The sequence below is a fragment of the Triturus cristatus genome, chromosome 8 (assembly GCF_964204655.1).
Source record: "Triturus cristatus chromosome 8, aTriCri1.1, whole genome shotgun sequence".
Classification (NCBI taxonomy): Eukaryota; Metazoa; Chordata; class Amphibia; order Caudata; family Salamandridae; genus Triturus; species Triturus cristatus.
Window position 1 is genome coordinate 1,659,593,640 of NC_140591.1, and position 26,026 is coordinate 1,659,619,665.

Genomic DNA, 26,026 nt, shown 5'->3' on the forward strand with positions numbered 1-26,026 from the left:
TGTTAATCAGCGTGAGGCTGGTCCAGAGCTGGTTGTGTGCTTTAGTACTGTCAATCAGCGTGAGGCTGGTCCAGAGCTGGTTGTGTGCTTTAGTACTGTCAATCAGCGTGAGGCTGGTCCAGAGCTGGTTGTGTGCTTTAGTACTGTCAATCAGCGTGAGGCTGGTCCAGAGCTGGTTGTGTGCTTTAGTACTGTTAATCAGCGTGAGGCTGGTCCAGAGCTGGTTGTGTGCTTTAGTACTGCAAATCAGCGTGAGGCTGGTCCAGAGCTGGTTGTGTGCTTTAGTACTGTCAATCAGCGTGAGGCTGGCCCAGAGCTGGTTGTGTGCTTTAGTACTGTTAATCAGCGTGAGGCTGGTCCAGAGCTGGTTGTGTGCTTTAGTACTGCAAATCAGCGTGAGGCTGGTCCAGAGCAGGTTGTGTGCTTTAGTACTGTCAATCAGCGTGAGGCTGGTCCAGAGCTGGTTGTGTGCTTTAGTACTGTCAATCAGCGTGAGGCTGGTCCAGAGCTGGTTGTGTGCTTTAGTACTGTCAATCAGCGTGAGGCTGGTCCAGAGCTGGTTGTGTGCTTTAGTACTGTCAATCAGCGTGAGGCTGGTCAAGAGCTGGTTGTGTGCTTTAGTACTGTCAATCAGCATGAGGCTGGTCCAGAGCTGGTTCTGTGCTTTAGTACTGTCAATCAGCGTGAGGCCTGGTACAGAGCTGGTTGTGTGCTTTAGTACTGTCACTCAGTGTGAGGCCTAGTACAGAGCTGGTTGTGTATTTTAATTTAGTCACTCAGCGTGAGCCCTGGTACAGAGCTGCTTGTACGCTTCAAAACTGTCACTTAACGTGTGGCCTGGTACAGAGCTGATTGCGCGCTTTTGTTCAGCCACTCAGCATGAGGTTTGCAGAGCTGGTTGTACGTTTTAGTAATATCACTCAGCTTGAGGCCTGGTGCAGGGCTGGTTGTACGCTTTAGTAGTGTCACTCAGAGCGCTGCCACTCAGTGTGAGGCCTGGCGCAGAGCTGTTTGTGCGCTTTAAATCAGTCACTCTGCCTGAGGCCTGGTAAAGAACTGATTGTACACTTTAGTACTGTCTCTCAGGGTCAGACCTGTTTAAGAGTTGGTTGTGCACTTCAGTACTGTCACTAAACGTGAGGCTGGCACAAAGCCGTTTTTACCCTTTAGTACTGTCACTCAGTGTGAGGACTAGAACAGAGTTAGTTGTAGGATTTAGCAATATCTCTCATTGTGAGTCCTAGTTCAGAGCTGGTTGTACACTTTAGTACTGTCACTCAGTGTAAAGCCTGGTACAGGGCTAGTTGTACGCTTTATGTACTGCCACTCAGAGTGAGGCTTGTTACAGAGCTGGTTGTACGCTTTAGTACTGTCTCTCAGGGTGAGGCCTGGAACAGGGCTGGTTGTCCGCTTTAGTACTGTCTCTCAGGGTGAGGCCTGGAACAGGGCTGGTTGTCCGCTTTAGTTCTGTCTCTCAGCATAAGGACTGCATCAGAGCTAGTTGTACGCTTTAGTACTTTCATGCAGCGTGAGGCCTGTTTCAGACTTGGTTGAGCGCTTCAGTACTGTCACTAAATGTGAGGCGTGGTATAGTGCCGGTTTATGTATTAGTACTGTCTCTCAGCGTGAGGCCTGGTACAGAGCTGGTTATACGCTTTAGCATGGTCACTCAGTGTGAAGCCTGGTACAGAGCTGGTTGTGCCCTTTAGTCCTGTCACTCAGTGTGGGGACTAGTACAGAGTCGGTTGTACACTTTATTACTGTCACTCGGCAGGAGGCCTTGTACAAAACCTGTTGTACTCTTTAGTACTGTCACTCAGCTTGTGGCCTAATACAGAGCCGGTTGTACGCTTTATTACTGTCCCTTATAGGAGTCCTGGTACAGAGATGGTCATGCGGTTTAGTTCAATCAGTCAGTGTGAGGCCTTTTACAGAGTTGGTTGTACGCTTTAGTAGAGTCACTCAGCACGCAGCCACTTAGCGTGAGGCCTGAAGCAGAGCTGGTTGTGTGCTTTAATTCAGTCACTCAGCGTGAGGCCTGTTTCAGAGCTGGATGTATGCTTTAATACTGTCACTCAGCTTGAGGCCTGGTAAAGAACTGATTGTACGCTTTAGTACTGTCTCTCAGTGTGAGCTCAGTTTCAGAGGTGTTGTACGCTTTAGTACTGTCATTTTGCGGGAGGCTTGTTTAAGAGCTGGTTGTGAACTTCAGTACTGTCAATAAACGTGAGGCTGGTACAGAGCCGGTTGTATGCTTTAGTACTGTCACTCAACGTGACACCAGGTACAGAGCCAGTTTTATGCTTTAGTACTGTCACTCAGTGTGAGGCCTAGTGCAGAGTTAGTTGTAGAAGTTAGCAATATCTTTCATTGTGAGTCCTAGTTCAGAGCTGGTTGTCTGCTTGAATTGAATTGGGTACTTATAAAGCTCAAACTATCACTCCGGAAGGAGCATCCTGGCGCTAAGCGGATGAGAATCCGGCTGAGCCGAGAGCGGTGAATACCTATATGAGAGATCGGCAAAAATCATACGGAGTTCCATAGAACCAGGTCTTTAATACCTTCCTGAACTGAGTTTCTGTTTTCAGGAGCCTCAGTTGAGCTGGCATGAGATTCCATGTTTTAGATCCTAGAGAGGCTACCGATTTCCCTCCCTTGGATTTATATCTGAAGTAGGGGAGCTTGAGGAGGTTTGCCAAAGAAGATCTGAGGGTTCTGGCTGTGCTGTATGAGGTGAATCTAGCTGAAAGATACACTGGACCAATTTTTGATACCGCTCTGAAAGTAATTAAAAGAATTTTAAATAAAATTCTCTTGTGGAAAGGCAGCGAATAAAGAGTTTGTAGCGCCACCGATGTCGATGACCTACGAGGAAGTTTCAAAACTAGGCGGGCTGCCGTGTGTTGGATCATCTGTAGTCTTTTAAGTGTAGATTAATTGACCTCTGCCAAAAGACTATTACAATAGTCTAGGCATGAGAGGATCAACGCCACTGCCACTGTCTTCCTAGCGGAAAGGGGAAAGAAGTCAACATTTTTTTTAAAGGTTTTTATTAGACTGAAGCAGGTCCCTGCCACCATCAAGGCATGTGGTTGGAAGGAAAGTGAAGGGTCAAACTGCACTCCCAGATTTGTTGCTACTTCAACAGTAGAGGGAGGGGCTGTGGCATCTTCCGGCCACCATACACTTGGTTGAAAGGGGTTATCTTTCCCTATCAGGAGAAGCTCAGTTTTGTCAGTATTGCACCTGAGGTGGTTGTCCTTCATCCATTGGATGACCTCCGATAAGCAGAGCTTGAAATTTGATTCTGCGGTGGTTGAATCTTTGTCCAGTGATGAAATCAACTGAGTGTCATCGGTATAGGACGTTACTTCAATCTCGAATGACGAGATCAGCGAGATAAGGGGGGCCATTTATATGTTAAACAGTAACGGACTAAGAGAGGAGCCCTGTGGGACTCCTGCAGTGATAGTTCGTTCAGCAGAAAGAAAAGTGCCAAGAGAGACGGCTTGACCACGAATGGTCAAGAAGGACTTAATCCAGGTCAAAACAGTGTTAGAGATACCGGAGGAATCTAGCCTTGCCAGAAGAATACCATATGAAATGGTATCAAATGCGTCAGACAAATCTAGCAGGATTAGCACTGCCCTCCTACCTGCCTTTGTCTGCTATGGATTTTAACGTATCAGTAATTTCTAATAGGGCGGATTCTTTAGAGTACTTAGGACGGAAGCCTGACTGCCTTTGGTGAAGGATCCTAGCTGATTCAAGGAATTTTGATAGCGTTTTATTGACTAATCTTTCTGTGATTTTTCCCAGAATTGGTAAAAGTGATATTGGGCGAAGATTTGAGAGATTAGACATGTCTGCATTTTGCTTTTTCTTAAGTGGTTTCACTATAGCAAGCTGCCATTCATTTGGGACAGTACCAGTGAGTAACGAGGAATTAACTATATGGTTGATTACTGGATTGACAATATTTATCATTGGATGAAGGATCAAGGGGGGGAGAGGCATCTAGTGGAGAGCCCGATTTACAGGCAGCAATTGCTGCCTGTGTGTGTTCCAGCGTGACAGGTTCAAACACTTGAAGAGAGGGGCTACTACTGTTGGGGTCCAACCTCTGGTTAATGTCAGGTTTTTGTTTGGCAGGTGTTGCAAAGTCCTTTTGAATGTTCTTGATCTTTTCATTAAAAAAAACAAGATTTCATCGCAAAGGGTCTGAGAAGGTGAAATTTCTCTACACAATGCTTTTGGATTGATGAAGGACTTTATAATTGAGAAGATCGATTTTTGATCACGGTTAGCCTCAACTATTTTATTTGAGTAATAATCTTTTTTTGCTGATTTGATAAAGGTGTGATATTGTCTCTTACTTGTTTTAAAAGCTTTTAAATCTACTGGATTATAAGCCCTTCTCCACTTACGTTCTAATTGCTTGCAGTGTAGATGAGGTTTAGCTAAATCGGGCGTGAACCAAGGGGATTTGTGTGACTTCACTTTTACTGTCCTCCGAGGATGTTTAGATGGGAGTAGCTTATCGTTTATTGATGTCATCCATGCGTGAAAGAGATGGAAGTCCTCTGTAGTGTTGCCAGTTAAAACTGGAATGCGGTCATGGGCGATCATGGGTAGCTTTGGATGAGTGGCTAGTTGTAACCACTTACGCCTTGGCTGTGCAGCCAGAATTTTCTTGGCTGATTGCACGACAATTGGCCTCTTAATATTAGGAGAAATGAATTCATGGTCTTGCCAAATCTGAGGAATGGGAGAGTCTGCTGAGAGCAAGGTGAAGTTGGAACAGACCCCATCCAATGTGTGCCCAGCCTGATGCGTCGGGATTTGACTAATTGGTGCAGCCCGAGGGAATCTATTACTTTAAAAAAGGTGTCAACCCCTGGATCATTACTGCATTCAAGATGGAGATTAAAGTCTCCTAAATTGGTAAAGTTAGCATATCTAAGCAGGAAATGGCTAAGGGTTTCACCTAAAGAATCTAGAAAGGTGGCACTCGGGTCCGGTGGGAGATAAATCAGGGCTCCTGTGAAGGAGAGGGAGGCATTTAATGTAAAACAGAAGCAGAGACTTTACACTCCCTTAAGTGAATTGTGTAGCTGGGAAGAAGTGCTGCTACAATATCTGGGTTACACCACTCCTTTAACCAAGTTTCAGTTACAAATAAATAGTCGAGTTCCTCTTCTATGATAAGATCTCGGATGTCAAGGGCGTGTTTGCATATAGAGCGTGCATTGATTAATACCCCTTTTATCATAACATTGCGATGTAAAAAGACATTCCTTCCCGCAATTTTGTGCTCTATGTCAATAAAGGGCGCTCAGATCGACAGCTATAACATGTGAGAGGGCCCATAATTTTATTTGGTGCTAAGAGGCAGCCACATTTTCCCTTAGTGTTTAGTTTTTTCAACATATTTGATGTAAACACAATACCTGGCTGAGATGGAGCAGAATGGCTGGCGCTGGCCGCAGTCCGGACGTGGATGGGAGCAGATGGGCTTGCCTTTTGCACGCCAGCGGCGCGCACGCTGCGGGTCCTGTGATGCATGAAGTTTAAATAATCTGGAGGAGCCCGCCACTAGACCGGCAATCTGCCAGGAGTGGGTGCGGCCTCGGGGTGGGACTGCGTTTCTCCGCTCAATCTGCAAAAGAGATGCCGCGTTAGACCGGAAACGCAGTCTCAGCAAAGTGCAAATGCTTTAGTACTGTCACTCAGTGTGATGCCTGGTATTCAGCTGGTGATGCGCTTCAATACTGTCTCTCAACGTGAAGCCTGCTACAGAGGTGGTTGTGCGCTTTATTGCTGTCACTCAGCATGAAGCCTTGTACAGAGCCAGTTGTACACTTAAGCACTGTCTCTCAGCGTGAAGCCTGCTACAGAGCTGATGGTACGCTTTAGTACTGTCAATCAGCATGAGGCCTGGTACAGAGCTAGTTGTATGCTTCAGTACTGTCACTCAATGTGAGGCCTGGTACATAGCTGCTTGTACGCTTAAGTACTGTTACTCAGCGTGAGGTCTGGTACAGAGCTGGTTGTGCACTTTAGTTCAGTCACTCAGCGTGAAGCATGGTCAAGAATTGGTTGTATGCTTTAGTACTGTCACTCAGAGTGAGGCATGGTACAGAGCTGGTTGTATGGTTTAGTACTGTCTTCCAGGGTGAGGACTGCATTAGAGCTAGTTGTACGCTTTAGTGCGCTCATTCAGCGTGAGGCCTGTTTCAGACTTGGTTGAGCGATTCAGTACTGTCATTAAACGTAAGGCCTGGTACAGAGCCGCTTGTGCACTTTAGTACTGCCACCCAGCATGAGGCCTGGTACAGATCCGGTTGTACACTTTAGTACTGTCTTTCAGCGTGAAGCCTGGAACAGAGCTGATGGTACGCTTTAGTACTGTCAATCAGCTTGAGGCCTGGTACAGAGCTGGTTGTGCGCTTTAATTCAGTCACTCAGCGTGAGGCCTGTTTCAGAGCTGGATGTATGCTTCAATACTGTCACTCAGCTTGAGGCCTGGTAAAGAACTGATTGTACACTTTAGTACTGTCTCTCATGGTGAGGCCTGGAACAGGCTGGTTGTGCGCTTTAGTTCTGTCAATCAACGTCAGGACTGCATCAGAGCTTGTTGTACACTTTAGTACTTTCATGCATCGTGAGGCCTGTTTCAGATTTGGTTGAGCGCTTCAGTACTATCACTACATGTGAGGCGTGGTACAGAGCCGGTTTACGCTTTAGCACTGTCTTTCAGCGTGAGGCCTGGTACAGAGGTGATTTTATGCTTTAGTACTGTCACTCAGTTAGAGGCCCAGTACAGAGTTAGTTGTAGGATTTAGCAATATCTCTCATTGTGAGTCCTAGCTCAAAGCTGGTTGTATGCTTTAGTACTTTCACTCAGCGTGAGGCCTGGTATGCAACTGGTGATACGCTTTAATACTGTTACTCAGCGTGAGGCCTGTTATAGAGTTGGTTGTGCGCTTCAATACTGTCACTCAAAGTGAAGCCTGCTAAAGAGCAGTTTGGACGCTTTAGTACTGACTCTCAGCGTGAGGCCTGGAACAGGGCTGATGGTACGCTTTTGTATTGTCACTCAGGATGAGGCCTGGTTCAGAGCCTGTTGTACGCTTTAGTTCCGTCACTCGTCACCTTAAGGGTGAAGCCTGGAACAGAGCAGGGAGTATTCTTTAGTACTGTCACTCAGTGTAACGCCTGCTATAGAGCCGGTTGTACGCTTTAGTACTGCCACTCAGCATGAGGCATTGTGCAGAGCCGGTTGTATCCTTTATTGTTGTCACTCAGTGTGAGGCCTGGTACAGAGCCGGTTGTACTCTTTAGTTCACCCACTAAGCGTGAGGACTGGTTCTGAGCTGGTTATACGCTTAAGTACTGTCACTCAGCGTGAGGCCTGGTACAGAGGTGGTTGTATGCTATAGTACTGTCACTCAGCCCGAAGCCTGGTACAGAGCTGTTTGTACGCTGTGGTCATGTCATTCAGCATGATGCCTGGTACAGAGACGGTTGTACACTTTAGTACGATCACTCAGTGTGAGGCCTGGCATTGATTTGGTTGTACCCATTAGTACTGTAACTCAGCGTGAGGCATGGTACAGAGCTGGTTGTATGCTTTAGTACTGTCTCTCAGTGGGAGCCCTGTTTCATAGCTAATTGTACATTTTAGTACTGTCACTCAGCGCGAAGCCTAGTACAGACCTGGCTGTACGCTTTAGTACTGTCACTCTGCGTGACGACTGGTACAGTGTTGGTTGTACACTTTAATACTGTCACTCAGCATGAGGCCTGGTACAGAGGAGGGGACTCTTTAGTAGTATCACTCAGTGTGAGGCCCGGGACAAAGATGACTGTGCACTTTAGTACTGCCACTCAGAGTGAGGCCTCTATTAGAGCTGGCTGTACGCTTTACTACTGTCAATCAGTGTGATGAGGCTGGTACAGACCTTGTTGTACGGTTTAGTACTGTCACCCAGCATGAGGCCTGGTGCAGAGCTGGTTGTATGCTTTAGTAGTGTCACTCAGTGGGAGGCCTGGTACAGAGCCGGTTTCCTGGTACAGAGCCGGTTGTGCGCTTTAGTACTGTCACTCAGCATGAGGGCTAGTACAGAGATGGTTGTGGGCTTTAGTTCAATCACTCAGCGTGAGGCCTGGTAGAGAGATGGTTGCATGTTCTGTCTCTCAGTGTGAGGCCTGTTTCAGTGTTGGTTATGCACTTCAGTACTGTCACTAAACAGAAGGCCTACTACAAAGCTGGTTGTACGCTTTAGTACTGTCACTCAGCGTGAGTCCCGGTAAAGAGATGGTTGTATGCTTTAGTATTGTCACTCAACATGACGCCTGGTACACAGCTGGTAATTTGCTTTAGTTCAGTCACTCAACGTGAGGCCGCTACAGAGCCGGTTGTACGCTTTTGTTGAGTCACTCAGCATGAGTCCTGGTACATAGTTTGTTGTATGCTTTAGTACTGTCGCTCAGCCTGAGGGCTGGCACAGAACCAGCTGTACACTTTAATACTGTCACTCAGCAAGAGACCTGGTACAGAGATGGGTGTGTGCTTTAGTACTGACACTCAGGGTAGGCCGGGTATAGACCTGGTTGTACACTTTAGTGCTGTCACTCAGCGTGATGCCTACTTCAGTGCTTTTTGTATCCGTTTGTACTGTCACTCACTGAGAGGCTTGGTACAGATTCGGTGTGTGCTTTAGTACTGTCATTCAGCGTGAAGCCTGGCATAGAGCCGGTTGTAAACTTTAGTGCGCTATAGTACTGTCACTTATCGTGAGGCCTGGTACATAGTTGGTTGTACGTTTTAATACTGTCCCTCAGCTTGAGGCCTGGTACAGTACCAATTGTGCTTTAATACTGTCACTCAGCAAGAGGCTTGGTACAAAGCTGTTTGTACGCCTTAGTGCTATCGCTCAGCGAGAGGCCGGATACTGTGCTGGTTGTGCTCTTCACTACTGTCACTAAACGCGAGCCCTGGTACAGGGTTGGTTGTATGCTTTAGTACGGTCACTCAACGTGAGGCCTAGTAAAGAGCCAGTTGTCCTCTTCAGTACTGTCAAACAGTGTGAGGCCTGGAACAGAGACGTTTGTGAGCATTAGTACTGTCACACAGTGTGTGGCCTGATACAGAGCCAGTTTTGCACTTTAGTTAAGTCACTCAGCGTGAGGCCTGATACATAGATGCTTGTATGCTTTAGTACTGTCCCTCAGCGTGAGACCTGGTACAGAACCAATTTTACACTTTAGTACTGTCACTCAGCATGAGGCCTGGCACAGAGCCAGTTCAATGCTTTAGTACTGTCACTCATAGAGAGTTGGTTGTACACTTTATTACTGTCTCTCATCAGGAGGCCTAGTACATAGCTGGTTGTACCCTTTAGTACTGTCATTCAGTATGAGTCCTGGTACAGAACCAGTTGTATGCTTTAGTACTGTCACTCAGCAAGAGGCCTGGTACGTGGTGGGGTGTGATATAGTCCTGACACTCATGGTGAGGCTGGGTACAGAGCCGGTTGCACGCTTTAGTACTGTCTCTCAGCGTGAGGCCTAAATCAGAGCTATTTGTACACTTTAGCACTGTCATTTTGCATGAGGCCTGTTTCAGAGTTGGTTGTGCACTTCAGTACTGTCACTAAGCGGAATGCCTGCTACAAAGCCGATTGTACGCTTTACTACTGTCACTCACCGCGAGGCCTGTTACAGAGCCGCGAGTACGCTATAGTACTGTCACTCAGCGTGAGGCCTGGTACATAGTTGGTTGTACGTTTTAATTCTGTCCCTCAGCTTGAGGCCTGGTACAGTACCAATTGTGCTTTAATACTGTCACTCAGCAAGAGGCCAGTACAGAGTCAGGTGTGTGATTTAGTACTGACACTCATGGCGGGGCCGGGTACAGACCTGATTGTACGCTAAAGTACTGTCACTCAGCGTGAGGCCTGGTATAGAGCTGGTTGTGCGCTTTAGTAATGTCACTCAGCGTTAGGCCTGGTACAGAGCCGGTTGCGCACTTTAGTTCAGTCACTAAGCTTGAGGACTGGTACAAAGCCAGTTGTACACTTTAGTACTGTCACTCAGCATGAGGCTTGGTACAAAGCTGTTTGTACGCCTTAGTGCTATCGCTCAGCGAGAGGCCGGGTACTGTGCTCGTTGTGCTCTTCACTACTGTCACTAAACGCAAGCCCTGGTACAGGGTTGGTTGTATGCTTTAGTACTGCCCCTCAGCGTGAGGCCTAGTAGAGAGTTGGTTGCGTGCTTTATTGCTGTCTCCCATCGGGAGGCGTAGTACAGATCTGGTTTTACACTTTAGTACCGTCACTCAGGGTGAGGCCTGGTACAGAGCTGATTATGGGCTTCAGTTCAGTCACTCAGCGTGAGTCCAGGTACAGAGCCGGTTATACGCTTTAGTACTGTCTCTCAGCATAAGCGCTGTTTCAGAGCTAGTTGTAAGCTTCAGTACTGTCATTCAGTGTACGTCCTGGTACAGGGTTGGTTGTACGATTTATTGCTATCTCTCCTCGGGAGGCCTAGTACATAGCTGGCTGTACCATTTAGTACTGTCACTCAGCGTAAGGCCTGGTACAGAGACAGTTGTCTTCTTCAGTACTGTCAAACAGTGTGAGGCCTGGTACAGAGCCGTTTGTGAGCATTAGTACTGTCACACAGTGTGTGGCCTGATACAGAGCCAGTGTGCGCTTTAGTTCAGTCACTCACCGTGAGGCCTGGTACATAGATGCTTGTACGCTTTAGTACTGTCCCTCAGCGTGAGACCTGGTACAGAACCAATTGTACACTTTAGTACTGTCACTCAGTAAGAGGCTTAGTACAGAATCGGTGTGTGTTTTAATACTGACACTCATGCTGAGGCCAGGTACTGAGCCGGTTGTACGCTTTAGTACTGTCTCTCAGCATAAGCGCTGTTTCAGAGCTAGTTGTAAGTTTCAGTACTGTCATTCAGTGTAAGTCCTGGTACAGGGTTGGTTGTACGATTTATTGCTATCTCTCCTCGGGAGGCCTAGTACATAGCTGGCTGTACCCTTTAGTACTGTCACTCAGCGTAAGGCCTGGTACAGAGCTGGTTGTGCGCTTTAGTTCAGTCACTCACCGTGAGGCCTGGTACATAGATGGTTGTACGCTTTAGTACTGTCCCTCAGCGTGAGACCTGGTACAGAATCAATTGTACGCTTTAGTACTGTCACTCAGTAAGAGGCTTAGTACAGAATCGGTGTGTGCTTTAATACTGACACTCATGCCTGAGGCCTGGTACAGACCTGGTTGTACGCTTTAGTACTGTCACTCAGTGTTCCACTCAGATCCAGCATCCATTTTGACGGATGGGAGAAGAGGCAGCCAGGTAGGGGGTTGTGCTGGGGCAGGTGTTTCAGGGTTTAGGGCAGTGCAGTGGTGTTTGGGCAGTGTAGGGGGTTGTGCTGGGACAGGTGTTTCAGGGTTTAGGACAGTGCAGTGGTGTTTGGGCAGTGTAGGGGGTCGTGGTGGGGCTGGTGTTTCAGGGTTTTGGGCAGTGCAGTGGTGTTTGGGCAGTGTAGGGGGTCGTGGTGGGGCTGGTGTATCAGGGTTTTGGGCAGAGAAGTGGTATTCAGGCAGTGTAGGGGGTCGTGCCTGGGCTGGTGTTTCAGGGTTTAGGGCAGTGCAGTGGTGTTCGGGCAGTGTAGGGGGTCGTGCTGGCTGGTGTTTCAGGGTTTAGGGCACTGCAGTGGTGTTCGGGCAGTGTAGGGGGTCGTGCTGGGGCTGGTGTTTCAGGGTTTTGGGCAGAGAAGTGGTGTTCAGGCAGTGTAGGGGGTCGTGCTGGGGCTGGTGTTTCAGGGTGCTTACTTTTGAGCAAATGATGGGGATGGGAGCTCTGAGCATGGAGTATGGAATTCCCAGCTGTACTTTTACGGTGTAGTTTGGTCTGTATCTTGTTTTCACTAATGTACAGTTCTACATCCAGAAATTCCACACGTTCTGCACTGATTTGGGCAGTAAATTTCAGATTCAATTCGTTAACATTAACCAATTTTACAAACTCATTGGCTGATTCAATTGAGCCATTCCGGATAATGCAAATATCATCAATAAATCTCCACCAATATATAACGTGGGCCATATACATCTCATTATGAGTGTGTTTGCGGACATGCTCCTCCCACCAGCCTACGTGTAAACACGCATAACTGGGAGAGAAGCATGCCCCCATAGCCACGCCCTTTAGCTGTTGGAATAGCTCATTGTTAAACATGAAATAGTTGTTGTACAAACATAGCTCAATCATACGTAATATATATCCATTTGAAAGTTGCACCACCATTGAGGCACCACACATGTGCGTGTTTTTAAACCTTCTAATTCGGCAAGTTGCAGGGAAACCAGGCTCTCCATCACAGCGCAGGTAAACCAAACATGTTTCGGGCTTCCTTAGCCCTTGCTCACTGGTATCACAAGGGAGGCACAGCAAAAGAGTTTCCCGCCGCACCTGCAGCGTTTAAATTGTAGTCCTGCCCAGTGGGCGTGCCTCGCAACGGCATGCTGGTCTCAGTAGTTTTTTGCTAATTTTGATCCGTAGTGGACACCACCATGTCTCCCAATATTCCGTAAAAAACCTCTAGTGGGTTGCTGTGCATGGCAAGGCTGGGTCCCTGCTCATAGTCTAGCCAAACATGGTCACGCCATTCCATTGAACGCTGATAGATTCCCAGCGTGCTGGAGCTGCTCGTCCGCAGCGGGGTGCCTCGCGACCTGGGCAAGGCCGCTACATATCTATTTGAAAGCTGCACCACCATTGAGGCACCACACATGTGCGTGTTTTTAAACCTTTTAATTCGGCAAGTTGCATGGAAACCAGGCTCTCCATCACAGCGCAGGTAAACCAAACATGTTTCGGGCTTCCTTAGCCCTTGCTCACTGGTATCACAAGGGAGGCACAGCAAAAGAGTTTCCCGCTGGACTACAATTTAAACGCTGCAGGTGCGGCAGGAAACTCTTTTGCTGTGCCTCCCTTGTGATACCAGCCATTGTGTAGGGTGCGCGAAGGGTGTGTGACCTACATAATATTTTTAATAAAAAATTAATATAGTGTTCCTTACTAAAAACTATTCTCAATTTTTTTAAAATATATATATATATAGAAAATAAAAAAACATAGGATTGAGGTACATTAGACTTACAAATTTTAATTTAAAAAACCATAGAGATTCACTGAAAAAAACATAGGTTTCAGGCATGTTATAGTTAGAAATCAGCATTTAAAAAACCATAGAAATTAACTGAAAAAACCATAGGTTTCAGGAACGTTATAGTTAGTTGGACATTTCACTCGTACAAAACCATAGAAAGTCCGGTGTTCTAGTTTGTTCAGCTAACTATAACTCGCGCCCCCGCAATGCACTGCTGATGACGTCACATATTACATCATTCATGACATGGTCAGTGACATCACTGATGACATCTCAAATGACATCACTGATGACTTTACGGATGACATCATCCACGTGGAAATCTGATGCACCTCCTCACACCTGAATATAACCTTTGATACACCCACTCTAAAATACAGACTACCATTTTCGAAAAAATAGACACATCAATGCCAGTTACTAAATACGCACTGACTAATCCCTAGGTCTATACACACATCCACTCATTCACCCATACAGTGACTCATACATGCAGTCACTCATCAATACAACACTATCATATGCACTCATACACCTATACAGACACTCACACACTGCCACATATCCAGCGTTACTCACACACTTAGTCAGTCATGCAAAGAATCAATCATACTTCCATTTACTCACCTATGCAGTTATACAGACACAACCTCACTTATTCGTACAGATACTAACACATAATTACTCTCTTATAGAATCACTGATACAAATACACACTCATCCATGCAGCCAATGTCCCAATTACTGACTGTCACATATAGTTATTTATATACACCATCACTCACATATACTGCCTTTTACATATGTAGTTACTTGCACATGTACCCCTGAGACATCCATTCACTCACCAACACACCCATACCCTCACACCCATACAGCTGTATCCACATGCATTCTTGAACCCATACACCCAGTGAATCAACCACTCACACATCTATGCACAGTCACATAGCTCTCACCCACCCACCCACACACACACTCACGCAGCCATACAAATACTCAGGCAAGCAATCAATAACCCATATAGACACTCATGCAGCTACTCACCAACCCATGCAGCAGCTTACACAACAACAGACAGACTGATACAGACTTTCACACAGTTTAGTCACTAACCCATGCATTCAGTAATACACATTTAATCACTCACTTATACAGTCAGTCACATACCTACTAAATCCTCCATACAGACACTTATACACCCACTCATTCCTCAATACAGCTTGGAATATATATAAAACAAAATTAAACTTTACAGAAACACACAGTCACTGGATGATGTCATCAGTGATGTCACTGACCATGTCAAGAATGATGTAATATGTGACATAATCAGCAGTGCATTGCGGGGGCGCGAGCTGAACTAGTTAAAATGCCAGAATTTCTATGGTTTTGGCCGAGTGAAATGTCCAACTAACTATAACGTTCCTGAAACCTATAGTTTTTTCAGTATATATGTATATATATATATATATATATATATATATATATATATATATATATATATATATATATATATATATATATATATATATATATATATATATATATATATATATATATATATATATATATATATATATATATATATATATATATATATATATATATATATATATAAAGTCCAAACGCTATCTCCCACTTCCTGACGGCGAGGAAGAAAGCACACGGACACCAGCTCGTGCTTCGTTGGATTTTAATAGACGTCAGCACCCACACAGCACGCCATTACGCGTTTCGGCCACAAGATGGCCTTGATCATATATATATATATTACCTACTGGTGGTCGCCAGTAGGTAGTTATAGTTAGGACCTATTTTCCATAGGAAATCCGCAACATTCTATTTCCAAAAACTTTGGCGCCGGTCGACTAATCTTCGCGAAATTTTTAAAACTCGTGGGGCGCTCCGGTCCGCACCTATCCTGAAAGTTTCGGGGTGATTTGTTAAGCGGGGGCTGAGAAAAAAGGGGGGTCCCAAAACACGTTTTCCCCATGCAATTTTCCATAGGAACCTTTAGCCGCCGCTACAGCCCGAACTGCTAAACGGAATTACACCAAATTTGGCAAAGATGTAGCCCTTGGTTCAGACTCGTGCCTTTTTGTTAAATGGTGTAAATCCGTTCAGTTGTGGAAATATGGATTTTTCTGATCAGTTATGTCCCCTATCTTGGACCCCAACGGTTACATGTATGAATCACAAGTACATGTATGTTCCCTCCAGTTCTAGTTATGAAGACGCAAATACATGTGCGTCCACCGTTAACATGTCCTCTGTTGATCCGCCATGAATGGGCCGGATATTCCATTCCTAAGTACGAAAGGCCACCGCCTTTATATGGTTCACTTATGCCATTTTACAGTCCAGGCAAGTAGGCCCTGATTCTGTCATCAAGCTTTTCTTGCTTTCTGCCTCTGAAGCTCCAGTCCGAGCCTGCATCTGTGACCATGAACTTTGTCTCATTCTCTGCGCGGCTCACGAAGCCTGACATCAGCTTGCTGCCTGCCAAGAACTGTATTTCACCTTCGAAATTATCTGCTCCGTTCCCTGCCCGATGCATTCCTGTCTAGTAGTTTAAGTAAACATTCTTCCAGCTACCAAGCAAAGGCCCGACTTCTCTGTCTTTATGCAAGTAATTCATAGCCCTGTTACTATGGAAAATTCCTGCCCTCGCATCTAGTGTAGACACTTAGACGCTTGTGCACGCACACACAGTCAGTATAGAATAGATTTTGTCCAAGAGTCCTTCCTTTGTGGATAACATAGTTCTTTAAACATAGGATGATAGATATGATTTGGGATTAGGTTGACTTGACCCCCCAGACTTCTTGTCTCCACATGTAAAGCTAAATGTCAAGTCCCCCTCACCCCCTAGTTGCACGTCAATCACACGTCATGCTGCTGCGCGCGCATCTATGCCAAGTATAATCTTATAGATCCACCTATATATGACATCATAACCAATTATGTTCCTTTTTACTCCTCATTACGCCCATTTTCGGTTACGCAGGTGAATCGTCATCTTCCTTATCAATTGTTACGCCTACCGCATTCGCTTCATTGTATTGTATGTTCTATAAAAGTCATTTCTTGTCAATCATGTATGTACTTCACTTCCTGAACCTTCGTGGTGACGGAACTTGGAGCAACCGATTATAATCGATCATTGGAATAAAGCCCATTCCGAACCTCTAATACCACGGATTCTGCCTCTTATTTACTGAGCTATTTTATTATGTTTCTGTATCAAATTAAGTCCCGGTAATTAAATTATTTACCACATGAATGGCGCCCGAACAGGGACACTTTCTCATCTCACGCGCCGGTGGTGCGTTGCAGGCCCGGTCTCCTGCCACAGCTGGACGGACAATAACGCGTACCAGCAGGATTTCCTGTATCTCCCTCCGGTCAAGCGGGGGCGACTGAGGCTGCGATCAACACCCAGACGAGGCGGTGAGAAGTGCGAAGTATCCCGACCAGAGCCTAGCTGAGAGAGCAAGATCCGAGGTATACAGAGGCCCACCAGTTTCCGAAGTCCCAAGTCGAGTCCAGTCTCCGCAGTGTTCGAGTCGAGTCCAGTCCGGTTCAAGTTCAGTCCAGTTTCCGAGGCCTTCCGTTTCCGAGCTACCCGGTGAGTACCATTACTGGGGAGGCTTTCTGACGTGCACATAGTTTGTGCCGGTCAAGACGGGTTTGGGTACACAAATCCGGTCTGCACTGTTTCAGCAGTGTATCTGTACTGTTTAGCAGTATATCAAGTATATAATTCAGTTAATGTCGAGTATTATGTTTAGTGATTTAAGTTTTCCTTAGATCATCATCATTGTTCATTGTTCAGGTAAATGTTAAATGTTAAATGTTTTAAGTACGTTCTGCATATTGTGGTATGAATGACTGTTCATTATCGTGGTTACTGTATTAAGTTTTGTTTTAAATCAAGTATCAGATTAGTTCTCAATATGCCGCTCTTTTCGAAGTTAAGACAGATCACAACTAGAAAAGGGGTACTCGAAGAAGCCGTTCCTATTCCTCCTAGGGACACTCCAGGGTACTTCATGTATCATAAACATGGCTTAGATGCTATATTATTTCTTGATTTATGGGTAGACTACACCAAGGAATTACCAGAAAGTCAGAGGTGGCCCGCAGCGGGGACCTGGGATGCAGAGTGCATCATGAAAGTCGAGGAAGAGTTATGGAAAAGGAAAGTCAGACAGTCACAGAAAGATGCCGTTGAGTTATGGCGTAAAGAATCTCATAGACGTACAGAAAAAGCACTCCGACAGGAAGAGAAGAATAAAGAGAGTTCAAATAAAGTTCGAGAAAATCTATTAATTGAGGAAGGTATCCGAGTGAAATCAGAACAAGTAGACGGACAAAGAAATGCCCTTATGAATGGTATGTATCCCCTTCTGGCCGAAGGATTACCTAAGGCTACTCCAGAAATACCGAAAGACTTGCCAACCCCATTATTTCCAATAAAGGTACATCCTAAGGGGCATCCTAGAACCGCAGAAGATGTTTTTCTTTCCTCATATTTAGATGACGCAGCTCCCGAGTATGCTAATTCCGCCCCACATAGACCGCCTGTCAGGGAGGTTCAACGCCAAGATCCGGTACCCGTATCTCTACAGCAACGAGTTCCGGCAAGCACATCTGTTTCTACATCTGTCCCTGCAGATACTTCTATAGCTATGTCCACACCTATAGTTGCTGTATCGCGTTCAGCGAATCCTTTCACACCCGATACCCCAGATGGGGCTACCGGAGGTGCTACCAATATTTTTTCTACGCCGCCCAGAATAAATAAACTTACTTTTCAAGAGTCAGGACATTCACGTACACCCAAACTCATAAATGCCCGTACGCTTAAGGAACTTCTTATAGATTGTAGATATGACCCTGTACCCGGAAAAGAGGACGAAATGACCCTAGCATCATTACGTATCAGACGAGCCGCAGTGTATTTAGGGAAATTACCAGGAATGACTGCACATCTAGATAATATATATCATTTTGTTCAAACAGGGCGAGATTCTGAATGTATTAACAGAGCTATGGAATACCAGAAAGTGGAAATACAAGGGGAACTATTACGTTTCCTCATAAATTGTGTGATCAGAAATCAAGACCGACCAGGGGTAGACCCGGAAGCAATGCAAGTTCTTACCAGATGGAGTCAGAATATATCAGAAGGAAGACATGATAAGCAGAATTGTATAATAGCCATGTGCCGAAAAATCCGAAAAGAAATAGAACGCCTACACGAAGAAAGATTAGCGGTAGACCAGTTCGATCAAAGCGAGGAAGAAGGATCAGGACTGCCCACAGGACAGTCAGAAACTATAACCTATGTAGGTAAAAGAAGATCTTGTAATAGTACTAGATGTCTTACTGATCCGATACGTCCGATGTGTCTAGAAAATAACAGGAAATTTCAAACACCAATAATAAATATAAGGTCTAACGAACATTCATTCCAAGCAGCAGATAAATTACTCCGAGAACGAAGGGGTTATCGTTTTCTCGATTCTATGGATGAACAAGAATTAGCCAGGTCAGCTGTCCATTGGGTTGACAGTCCCGGGAAGTATAGTGATGACACAGTAGCACACACATTTTTGAATCTCACCCCAGATGAACAGCGTTTAGCTGGGATTTATATGATTCAACAACTTCTTATACTATATAAAAGCCAACATTCAGATCCTGGTCCCTTACCTGATATATTGACCGAATTACTCATGAATAGATGGAGAGGTTCAGGTACTAACTTAATTAAAGAAATACTAGAATCAAGAAAGCAATACATTCTTTTTGTATGTTCAGAACATGTTTCACTACCCATTAAGGAAAGAACCACGTATTACATGGACAGACAGAATCCCTTACGAGAAGTGCACCCAATAAAGGGCGAGGACAATGAGTTTAAACGCGTATTTGTATACACGCCCATATCAAAAATAGAATTGTTAGAAATGAAGAAAGTGGTACCCAGTCATGACAAAGATCCAGCGGGTTTTCACCGAGAAATTAAAGACATGTTACTCATGGGAGAATATACCTATCCCGACATTATGACAATATTAAAGGTATTAATGCCTGCTGGCATTTATGAGAAACTCAGGGAAAAAGAGTGGGAGGTAGGAGACCAAAAGATAGAATGGTCAGTATTAGAAACAGAAGAAAAGGCCCGAACTGCAGGAGCAGGACTTGGGGATAAAACTAAAGCACTACCAGGTTTATTAGTACAGGTACTACCAGGAATCCGACAATACAAGCTACCCCCAGATGCTGTAGTGGCTTTGCTGCAAATCATTGACGAGCTCATTGCCCAAGGAGTGGTTGTGGAAACAGACTCCAATGTATGTAATTCACCAATAATTCCGATTCTTAAACGAACAGATCCAAAGGCCCCGCCAGTATATCGATTAATTATTGATCTGCGCGAATTAAATAAGTGTATCGTGCCACAATTCCCTGTGGTCCCTGATATCTCATCATTACTGACAGCTATTGATTCCGAAGCAACATTCTTTACTGTAATTGATCTCAAAAATGCCTTTTTCAGCGTCCCAATAGATCCGGAAAGTCAATATTTGTTCGGATTTAGTTTAAATGGACGTAGCTTTAAATTCTCACGCGCACCTCAAGGATTTACAGAAAGCCCCAGCATCTATAGCCAAGCACTGAAACGAGAACTCGACAGTATCCACATGCCAGTTAACACTGCCTTGCTTCAATATGTCGATGATCTGTTGATCACCGCTAGAAGCGAACCCGAATGTGAGAAAGCATCACTGACAGTTTTACAATTTCTAGCTGAAAAGGGACACAAGGTGTCCCCTTCTAAGCTGCAATTCTGTGTCCAGCGAGTTATTTATCTTGGACACTCGCTGTCCAAGGAGGGAAGGCAGCTTACACCCGACCGCATTCAGTTAATAGCTAACATGCAAATACCCAAGACACAAAAGGAGGTGCGGGCTTTCATAGGCCTCACTTCATACTGTAGACAGTGGATCCCTCAGTATGCATTTCTAGCAAAACCACTCATTCAGTTGACAACCCAGGAGGCAGCCACATCGACTGTTCTCCCTTGGACTCAGGAACATACACAAGCTTTTGAAAGCCTAAAGAAAGCTTTATGTCAAGCACCTGTTTTAGCAACGCCATGTTACAGAAAACAGTTTACACTCTTTGTTACAGAACGCGAAGGTACTGCCTTGTCAGTACTCACACAGGAACAAGCAGGAGCACACAAACCATGTGCTTATTTTTCTAGTACATTAGATCCAGTAGCTCAGGCTCTTCCTGCGTGCCTGAAATCAGTGGCAGCGACAGCTTTAGCAATACGACAAAGCGATGCCATAGTGTTAGGACATCCATTGACAGTTCAAGTACCACATGCGGTAGAGGTTCTTGTAAATAGAACGCAAACACAACACTTGACTATTGCGCGACTTACAGGGTACGAACTTACATTGTTCCAGCCACATATAGAAATCAGACGCTGTAACACATTGAATCCTGCCACACTTTTGCCAGTAATCGGAACAGACCCACTAGCCCATGACTGTATTGAAGTTATTACTATAACGACGAAACCCAGACAAGATTTAACCGATGTCCCGTTGTCAGATCCAGACCTGACATTGTATGTAGATGGTTCATGTATGAGAACAAATACAGGAGAGTTAGTGGCTGCTTACGCAGTCACAACAGATACTGAGGTCATTGAAACAAATCATATAAATACTTTGTCCGCTCAAGCAGCAGAGCTCGTCGCTCTGACACAAGCCTGTATTCAAGCCACAAATAAAAAAGTCAACATATACACTGATTCACGTTATGCATTCGGAGTTGTACATGACTTCGGCGTGCTGTGGCGAGAGAGAGGTTATTTAACTTCCCACGGTGCCCACATTCAGCACGGACCCCTCATTCATGCCCTATTAGATGCGATACATCTACCGACTGCAATATCAATTATGAAATGTAAAGCTCATACGAAAGTCACTGATATCATTTCTCAAGGCAATGATGTAGCTGACAGAACAGCTAAACAGACTGCTCAAACTCAAACATCCGACATGACAAAGACAATAGTCCCAACACATTGTATGACAGTTAAAGATCCTACTTTTGACGTAATTGATATACAGACACATGCTACATCAGAAGAAATAAAGAAATGGACTGAATTAGGAGGGATCCAAACGGATCAAGGATGGATTATGAAGGAAAAGTCTGTGTGGTTCCTTCCTGATTCAATGGTCCAAGTTATGATTAACACTATACATAGTCCAGCGCATCTAGGAGAGAAAGCTATGCTAGACAGCATTCAACATATTTGGTTCAACAAGCATTTACGAGCTGCAGCCAAACAAAAGGTCCGTACCTGTATGATCTGTTGCCAGTTCAACCCAGGAAAAAGCGTTCCCGTAGAACAGGGTGGATTTCAGCCTCCTGATCACCCTTTTGAAGTCCTCCAGATGGATTATATCCAGATGGAACGATGCAGAGGATTCAAATATGTTCTCGTAGTTGTGTGTGCTCTTTCCCGTTGGACGGAGGCATACCCGGTTTCAGATTACACTGCCCCGACTACTGCCAAACAGTTGGTTCGAGAATTCTTCCCACGATACGGTTTACCACGTGTTGTTCACTCAGATAACGGCCAGCCGTTCTCATCCGAATTAATGAAACATGTTTCACTTTTGTTAGGCTATCAGTGGAAATTCCACTGTGTCCGACACCCTGAGGCAGCAGGTCTCGTAGAAAGACATAATCAGACCCTGAAAATTGGATTGTCCAAAATATGCAGGGAAAAAGGTGTCGACTGGGTAGTAGCATTACCAGTTGCACTCTTTTACACAAGAATGGTAGCACACTCTCGAACAGGGCTATCCCCGTATGAAGTGATCTTCGGCAGACCACCAAATATGTGGGGGACGCCTATGCCACGAAAAATAACTGATATTGACTGTAATATGCTGACAGATTACTTGGCTTCCTTGATGTCTGCACTACAATCTTGTCGTTCACAGGTAGCTGCAGCTTTTCCTGACAACACTGAGGTGAAACCCCACGACGTGGTTCCGGGAGACTTAGTCCTCGTGAGGAACTTTGATCGAAAAACACAGTTGGAACCTAGGTGGAGGTCACCCCAGCTGGTCCTGCTCACCACAAGGACAGCCGTGAAGATCGAAGGCAGAAAAGGATGGGTGCATTCAAGTCATATCAAGAAATTTCATGGACTTCCTTCGGATGTGAATAGCCCACCTCGTGTGTCTTCACCCATTGACTCAAAACTACCTTTGGCTGAGGCCAACAGTCAGGAACTTTATAAATTAAAGCTCAGGCCCAATGAGTCGAGCAATTTGATTGTTTAAGTCCTCTCCAAGGTGAAGCGGTTGAATTGTCTCTGACATGTATCCCTTGGACCTGAATAGAGAAAACACCCGAAAAATGTTGAAACGACAGGCGTACTGTAAATCACTGCGTAGTCATTGCATAGTGACGTTATTAATTCTGTTTTTCTCAAGTCTTTTAATAATTACTGCAAGTATATTGTTGCACATATATTATCCTATTTCTAGACATGTTTACAATGTTACTGCTGAACATTCTTTTAGTGAATTACCTCCGCTTGAATTGTCATACAGATTTGCGCTGCGCAATAACACTTTTATTAGTATGTTACATCTTTCCCATCAGGTTAGCAATGCTACAAATTGTTGGATATGTGGCCGACTCCCTCCCTATCAGAATTATAAAGGAATTTTACCTCTCTTTCCATACCCGTTCACACACAACGGCTCCTGTGGAGCATGGTTTAGTTTAATTAATTCTCTAGATTCGAATTCTGCAGTTTATCAAGATAACTGGGTATGGGGAAATTTGAACTTAATTTTACTTAAGGTCTGCTACCCCAACAAGGAGGGACTTCCCCAGAGAACAGGAACTGATTTAGAAAATGAAGTATATGGATTAGGTAATTTCACGCTTAATCTTATGATCCTAAATGTCGAATCCGAAGCTACTCCAATTTTGCCCGCTATGTCAATATTTCCAGTAAAAGGTGAATTATGTGTAAGAAAGAATGGTTCCATACATATGGGCCATAGTAGATGCACCACTGTAGTAGAATTTAGTGATCAAGGCAAGTCTACATTTAGAGCTTCCCGCCATTCCTATTTCATATGTGGTCAGACGGCATATGTACGTTTGCCTCTAGATTGGGATGGTACCTGCTACATTGGATTCCTTTTGCCACCTGTTTTTCTAGCTCCTCCTGATTATCACAGAAATATTCATTTAGTACACAATAGAGAAAGGAGAGATCTCCCAATAGTCGATTATACTGAAACAGCATGGGAAAAATACACAGATTTCAATAAAGGTCTCTTTCCCTATATAGGTACTGTTACTAATAGTAAGCTGATACGTAGATTAACTAGAACCCTTGAAGCAGTAGTGAATGAAACTATTTCCGCTTTAGGCAATTTAACAGAAGAGCAGTCTGCTATGCGGATTGTTGTGCTTCAAAATCGTCTTGTCCTTGACGTCATCCTGGCTGATAGGGGCGGAGCTTGTAGGGTCATCGGATCAAGCTGTTGCATTTTCATACCAGAAAATTCGCCATCGGTATATAAGGCCATAACTCGCCTTCATAAGATTGTAAGCCAGATACACCAGAACCCAGGCACCTGGACTTGGTCCGGTTGGTTTTGGAGTATATTATCTACCTTTGGATGGAAGGTCCTATCTTTCCTAGGTATTGGCCTTCTCATACTATTCAGTTGCTGTCTATGTCTACAATGTGGACCAGCGATCTGTGGTCTGTGTGCCACATCGTGTATTCCACCACCAAGAATTCATTCGTCACGGAAGAAGAAAGAAGAACAAATTATGTTATATGAACAGATCAATGGATTGATGAAGATTGATATCTCTTAACGGGCAAGTAGGGGACAAGGAGGGAATGTGGAAATATGGATTTTTCTGATCAGTTATGTCCCCTATCTTGGACCCCAACGGTTACATGTATGAATCACAAGTACATGTATGTTCCCTCCAGTTCTAGTTATGAAGACGCAAATACATGTGCGTCCACCGTTAACATGTCCTCTGTTGATCCGCCATGAATGGGCCGGATATTCCATTCCTAAGTACGAAAGGCCACCGCCTTTATATGGTTCACTTATGCCATTTTACAGTCCAGGCAAGTAGGCCCTGATTCTGTCATCAAGCTTTTCTTGCTTTCTGCCTCTGAAGCTCCAGTCCGAGCCTGCATCTGTGACCATGAACTTTGTCTCATTCTCTGCGCGGCTCACGAAGCCTGACATCAGCTTGCTGCCTGCCAAGAACTGTATTTCACCTTCGAAATTATCTGCTCCGTTCCCTGCCCGATGCATTCCTGTCTAGTAGTTTAAGTAAACATTCTTCCAGCTACCAAGCAAAGGCCCGACTTCTCTGTCTTTATGCAAGTAATTCATAGCCCTGTTACTATGGAAAATTCCTGCCCTCGCATCTAGTGTAGACACTTAGACGCTTGTGCACGCACACACAGTCAGTATAGAATAGATTTTGTCCAAGAGTCCTTCCTTTGTGGATAACATAGTTCTTTAAACATAGGATGATAGATATGATTTGGGATTAGGTTGACTTGACCCCCCAGACTTCTTGTCTCCACATGTAAAGCTAAATGTCAAGTCCCCCTCACCCCCTAGTTGCACGTCAATCACACGTCATGCTGCTGCGCGCGCATCTATGCCAAGTATAATCTTATAGATCCACCTATATATGACATCATAACCAATTATGTTCCTTTTTACTCCTCATTACGCCCATTTTCGGTTACGCAGGTGAATCGTCATCTTCCTTATCAATTGTTACGCCTACCGCATTCGCTTCATTGTATTGTATGTTCTATAAAAGTCATTTCTTGTCAATCATGTATGTACTTCACTTCCTGAACCTTCGTGGTGACGGAACTTGGAGCAACCGATTATAATCGATCATTGGAATAAAGCCCATTCCGAACCTCTAATACCACGGATTCTGCCTCTTATTTACTGAGCTATTTTATTATGTTTCTGTATCAAATTAAGTCCCGGTAATTAAATTATTTACCACACAGTAGGTGCTGAGAAAATTAAAAAGTAAAATCATACATATATCTATAGGAGCGCAGGATCCGCGCACCCTCCCGATGACGAGCTGTATGCTAATTGGCTGTCAACACTCCAAACCAGGAAGTGTCGGCAGCCATCTTCCAGAGGCACAAGAAAGCACAGAAAAAAACACGCAAAACGCAAAAAGGGGCAGGGTAGAAACACCCTGACCCCCTAGGCCTGCTTAGGGGGTCCCACAAAGACCCCCAGGGCCCCAAAAACATATTTCTTTTTTAACCCATTCACAGACCCACAAAACCACTACCACACCCAACTCACAGACCCACACAGCCACTCATATACCCACTCACACACCCAATCACAGACCAACAAAACCGCTACCATACCCAGGAAATAGCATTAAAAAAAGTAGAAATTCACTGGAAAAACAAAAGTTACAAGGATGTTATAGTTAGGTTCAGATTTTGCACACACAAAACCATAGAAATTCAGCAGTTATCGTTATCTTAAGTAACTATAACTCGAGGTCTAATGTAACTATAACTCCCACCCACCATGCACTACTAATTACCTCACATATTACATCAATCATGACATCTTCTATGCAATCATTGATAATATCACAGCAGCATTTGCAATGAAAATACTGATGAGAAAACTATGCATGTTGGTGCACAAGTTATAGTTACCTTA

The 26,026-nt window shown here is 44.7% G+C and overlaps 1 protein-coding gene across 4 annotated transcripts in view; it reads left to right on the forward strand.

Moving 5' to 3' along the window:
- LOC146808505 (transient receptor potential cation channel subfamily M member 2-like) overlaps positions 1 to 26,026 on the forward strand; it is a 2,014,188-nt gene that overhangs the window by 606,414 nt on the left and 1,381,748 nt on the right. The gene's annotated exons all lie outside the window — the stretch shown is intronic.